Consider the following 6,145-nt stretch of genomic DNA (forward strand, 5'->3'; position numbering starts at 1 on the left):
GAAAATTCATATGAAGACAAAATTGAAAGTTGAATTAGGTTGCTTTCAGGTGACTCCACTGTGACAAGCAAACTGCAGTTGCTTCACCATAGTTAGCAAACCCTAGTTGCTTATCTATTTAAGCTGGCTTCGGCCTCAGTTGCAGGCAGAATGTAATTTTCCTTTCTTCAGTTTTTTTACAGAATCTCTCTGATATATCCTTCGGAGAAATTCACTTTTGTAAACACTCTTGTAAATAGCGTGCAGTTGTGTTTGAAGAATTGCAGTTGCAATCTTTGTGAGTATAAATAAAAGTTATTTTCAATTATCTATTTTCTGAAAGCATTATTTTAATGCATTATCATTATTTTCTGCATTAGTCTGAAAGTTGCTTAGGTTGCATCCTTTTCTAATTTCTTTCTGATCTTCATTCTGTATTATATTCAGTTGCTTGTTTGTTCTATCTCTTTGTCCCTCTTTCTTGGTATCAGAGCCGTAAGTGTTACGGTCTTTGTCTAAGTCTGCTACTCATTCCCGCCCAAGTGGCTGGTTTAAGCTTCTGAGTAGAAGGTTTTCATTTCTTCCTTTTCTTCCCCTTTATTCTTTGAGTCCTCTGTTAGTCTTCTCTAAGGTCTGACCCGTGAGTCCTTTTTGCTAGATCACGTAAATCCCAGAGAGGTAGTGTGTGTTGGGCAGGAGACAGAAAATTGAGAAAATTAATAGGTTGCTTAGAGTCTAAACGGTCAGTTTAGGATCTACTGTTCATCTTCTTCCTCAGACAGTTCAACCCAGTTTCTTGAGTAGTCATGAGTCGTTTCCTTAGGTCAAGGTTTAGTAATTCTGCCAGTTCTAGTGCCAGTATAAGTCGACTCCCAGAGATAGTAAATGAAGAACAATTTGAATATAATTCCAGTAGCAAAGAACAGTTAGATTTTAGAGATTGGAACATACCTAAAATCCCTAGTCAGAAAATCTATAAGAAACATTGGTTGCCTTCTAGTTTCAATAGCACCACACATGTCAAAACAGTTGAACAAGTATACGCCTTAAGCAAAGAACACGAAACTTGCCAGTTGCTTAATCTTGAGTCTATTTTAAAACATAAGAAAGATGGTAATAATTTCCTGCATATTGGTCTAGTTCAAGTTGCAGTAAAGCCTCTGACACGGTTAGGGTTGAAAGCCTCAATCCTGCTATGTCTTCGTGATGCTAGATTCACTGAATTTTGCGATAATACCCTTGGAATCATTGAGTCCAGTCTGTGTAATGGCCCTGTCCATTTTGACTGCTATCCTGATTTCACTGTAAGCCTTAGTGATCCCCATATTCTGAGAACTTTGACTCTAAATATTAAGACTGAAGGTTATAATGTTCTCCCGGGAACCCAACCTCTAGCCTTGGTATATAGAATCTACTATAAGGTCACAGGAACTAATATGAACTTCCAAGCCCTTAATAAAAGCCCAAAGGATCAGACAGTCCTGATCCAGAGTCATACCTCAGATGCCCATATCCAAGTTCCCCATACTATTAAGTGGTCAGAAGTCACCCTTCCAAAAGATTGGACCTTAGTCACTGAGAGCCAACCAGCTCCCATTCAGCGTAGTCTAAACAATTTAGACTATATCCAACAATATTTAGACGGCACAGTTAAGATTCAGTTTGATAGTCATCCCTTACGCAAGTCCAATGTCCAATTACAACAGTTGCCAACCCCTGGTCAGTCCCAAAGGCATGCCCCTGCTCGACATTCCTTTGCTGCCTCTTCCTCCACTCTAGAACGAGACCTAGAGTTAGAAAAGGCTATGATTGATTTTAAACTTGAGTCCCTGAGAAAAACCTCTCAGGTTACCCAACCTTGCTACGGCCAGGTTCCAGTTCCTGATGATAAGTCAGAATCACCTGAGTCACCTACCCAGTCTGACTTCGTAGTTGAAAATCAGCTTAGAACCCTCAATAAAGAATTTAAAATTGATTGGGTTTACTTAAATCGTCACCTAAAAGACCCTGAGAACAAGCCCAGGCGAGATCTTTATCATCAAGCCTACCCTAATAGCAAACACCGAGATATGATCTTTCAACAATGGAAAGATTATATGCGGTCAGCCAAAGTTGAAATATTTTACCTTGATTTCATAGAAAGCCGTTATTTGACTAATGATGAGTTAAAAACTTTGACTAAAGAAAAGTGGAAATTAGCTGATAAATCTGTTGTAGAGTCTAGTCACCCTCCAGTAGAAACTATAGTCATAGAACACCAGAACACCAGAAAACCTTTGAAAGCAGTGACCCTCATAGGAAATTAATCGAACAAAATAATTACACCAACCAGAGTCTAATCACCATAGGAAAACAGTTAGACACAATTGAAACCAAAGTTGATCTGCTGAGTCCGCCTGTTGCAGACTCCAGACCCAAACCTAAAGTTGAAAAGCCGATAGCTCACTTCCAAGAACTTAAGTCTGGTCCTGCACTCAAGACCAATTCCACGATAGAAAAAATAGAAGAAATGCTAAAACAATTGACTCCTGTCAAGTCTGAGAAAGGTAATCAGTCTGGTATTAAAACACTAGACGCCTTTGCCGCTTCTCAATCTGAGTCTGAATCTGTAAGTACTGAAATTAGTGATATTTCTAAAATTGAAAAAGCTTTTCAAAATATAGAAATCCAACCTGAGCCTAGAGTCAAGAAAATTGAGAAACATGTAAGTCCTACTAGCCTTACCAAGAATTGGTACCCCAGACCAACACCTCCAGATATCCAATTTGAAGAAAGAAACTTTCAAACCCAGTTTTCTGTTTCTTCCGACAAATTGTATGAATGGAATATTGATGGTCTTTCTGAGCAAGAAATATTAAATAAATTGCAACACATGTCAATGGTCGCCAATAGTTATATCACCAATCACAGTTTTAGACAGTCTGAAATTGTCCCTCTGTTAGTTACTGGTTTCACCGGTACTCTCAGATATTGGTGGGATAAACACCTTACCCTTGAAAATAAAAATCAAATTATTTATGCTGTAAAACTTAATGAAGACGGTCTCCCTATTTTTGACGAACAAATAGGACAAGGTATAGAAGACGGTGTTAACACTTTGTTTTACACGATAATTGAACATTTCATTGGAACCCCTAGTAACACCACTGCTAGGATCCATGATCAGCTGAGTAACCTTAGATGTCCCAAGTTGTCTGATTTCAGATGGTATAAAGACGTTTTCATCTCTAGAGTCATGCTTAGAGATGATAGTAATCAACCATTCTGGAAAGAAAAGTTTATTAATGGACTGCCAAACTTATTTGCTCATAAAATCCGCACAACTCTAAGTAATGAACAAGGTCAAATTGATTGGGATTCATTAACTTATGGTAATATTATAAGCACAATTAATCAAGTTGGTATGAAAATGTGTATCGATTTTAAAATTAATCGTCAAATCCAGTCTGATAGAAAGTCAGCCAAATATGAGTTAGGAAACTTCTGTGAACAATATGGTCTCACTAGTGTTCCTCCCTCTAGAAGACAAAAGCCTAGCCATCTGAGAAAGCGTCATTTCTCGAAGAAGCAATTTCTTTGAAAAGACGAATTCTACAAGAAGAGAAAGTTCTCTCCTAAGAAGAGCTGGTCTAAACGCCCTAAGCAGAGTCGCTCCAAGAAAGATAAAAGCAAAGTTAAATGTTTTAAATGTCAAAAATTTGGTCATTATGCTTCTGAATGTAAAGTTAAAGATACTATTAAACAGTTGCAGATTTCAGAAGAAGATAAGAACAAATTGATCCAAGTTTTGGAGTTGCGAGACTCTGAAATGAGCGATGTTGAGTCTCTAGTACCCAGTTCTGAATCTGAGTCAAGCCAGTCTTCAGATTCACAACCCAGTTCACCTAGAATTCAATTTGGTTGCACTGATAAATGCTGTAATAGATTAAAGTCTGTTCTTGTTCTTACTAAACAGGAAGAACAAGAAGAGTTGCTTGTAGATCTAATAGGAAGAGTTCAGAACCCTGAATTAAAAGCTGAATATTTAAAGAAGTTGAAAAAGATCCTAAGTCAGGATAGTCAGAGTTCATCCTCTCCTAATCCTCAGCCAATTAACATCTCCACTACGTTAGAAAAATTCAATCGTAGGAAAGATGTTACCCTGCATGATCTCCAGCTGGAAGTCAAGCAGGTTAAGAAAGAAATAGTTGAACTCAAACAGATAAATCAACAATTGCAAGCCGAGAATTATACAATCAAACAAGACTTAGTTGATTTACAACAAGCCACTCGCCAGCCTAGTACCCATTCGGAAAGCCCACATCATTCTGATGAGGAACCTTCTAAAGAACAACCAGTTGTCAATCTGATCAAACAAGTACACCTTAGAAAATGGTATTCCAAAGTCACGATTTTTGTTCATGATTTTGAATTTACCACAGTCGCTTTATTTGATTCTGGTGCAGATCTTAATTGTATTCAGGAAGGTCTCATCCCTACTAAGTACTACCAAAAGTCCAGAGAAGCCCTTAGCACCGCTTCAGGGAAATCTCTCCAATTGAACTTTGAGCTACCAAAAGCCCATATTTGTCAAAACAAAGTTTGTTTTAAAACCTCATTCGTCTTAGTTAAAAATATTACTGATGAAGTCATATTAGGATTGCCTTTCCTTGCTCTGTTATATCCTTTCCAGGTAGATTACGATGGCCTCATTTCTACCCATTTAGGAGAAACGGTCAAGTTTAGTTTCCTGTCTAAACCAGAGTTGCATAATTTAAAAACCTTACAAAAACAATCAGTCTTTAAATCTGTCCAAGTTGTTTGGAAAACCAACCAGTTGAATTTTCTTAAAGAAGAAGTTAAATTTAAACGAGTTGAACAACAACTTAGTGATAAAACTTTACAGTTGAAAATTCAGTCTTTTGAGAACAAATTAAAAGAAGAAATATGTTCTGATTTGCCTACTGCCTTTTGGTATAGAAAACAGCATGTCGTCTGTCTTCCCTATATCAAAACCTTTAGTGAGAAAAATATCCCTACTAAAGCCAGGCCAATCCAGATGAGTCAAGAGTTAATGGAAGTCTGTAAGAAAGAAATTCATGAGTTGTTACAGAAAAATATAATTCGCAAAAGTAAGTCCCCCTGGTCATGTCCTGCTTTTTACGTCCAGAAAAATGCTGAACTAGAAAGAGGAGTCCCTAGATTAGTAATCAACTATAAGCCTCTTAATTCGGTCCTAGAATGGATTAGGTATCCCATACCTAATAAAAGAGACCTTATTAACCGATTAGGTAAAGCAGTTGTCTTCTCAAAATTTGATTTGAAAAGTGGTTTCTGGCAAATCCAAATAAATGAGTCAGATAGGTATAAAACTGCATTTGTTACTCCTTTCGGTCATTATGAATGGAATGTCATGCCGTTTGGTTTAAAAAATGCCCCTAGTGAATTCCAGAATATTATGAATGATATCTTCAATCCTTACAGTCATTTTTCGATTGTTTATATTGATGATGTTCTAATATTCTCTGAGTCAGTCGAACATCATTGGAAACATTTGCATCAATTCCTTTCCATTATCAAAAAGAATGGTCTAGTTGTCTCTGCCAAAAAGATTAAGTTATTCCAAACTAACATCCGATTCCTTGGTTTTCACATAAGTCAATCCCAAATCTCTCCAATAGACAGAGTCATTCAATTTGCTGATAAGTTCCCTGATCAGATTCTTGATAAAAATCAGCTCCAGAGGTTTTTAGGATCTCTAAATTATATTTCTGACTTCTATCCCAATCTGAGAAAACAATGTAAGCCCCTATTTGATAGACTGAAGGATAATCCTCCTCCTTGGTCTAGTATTCATACTGAAGTTGTCAAACAAATCAAAGCCCATGTCAAGACACTTCCCTGTCTTGGTATCCCTTCAGTTGATTCTTTCAAAATAGTTGAAACAGATGCCTCTGACATTGGTTATGGTGGCATTCTCAAACAAAAGGCCAGTCCAGAATCCCCAGAGCAAATTGTTCGTTTCCACTCTGGAACCTGGACCCAGTCGCAATATAATTATAGTACTATTAAAAAAGAAATATTAGCTATTGTATTATGCATTAGTAAATTTCAAGATGATTTACTTAATCAAAAGTTTTTAATCCGAGTTGATTGTAAATCTGCAAAACATGTTTTAGAAAAAGAT

This window comes from Prunus dulcis, chromosome 6 (genome assembly GCF_902201215.1).
Source record: "Prunus dulcis chromosome 6, ALMONDv2, whole genome shotgun sequence".
NCBI lineage: Eukaryota > Viridiplantae > Streptophyta > Magnoliopsida > Rosales > Rosaceae > Prunus > Prunus dulcis.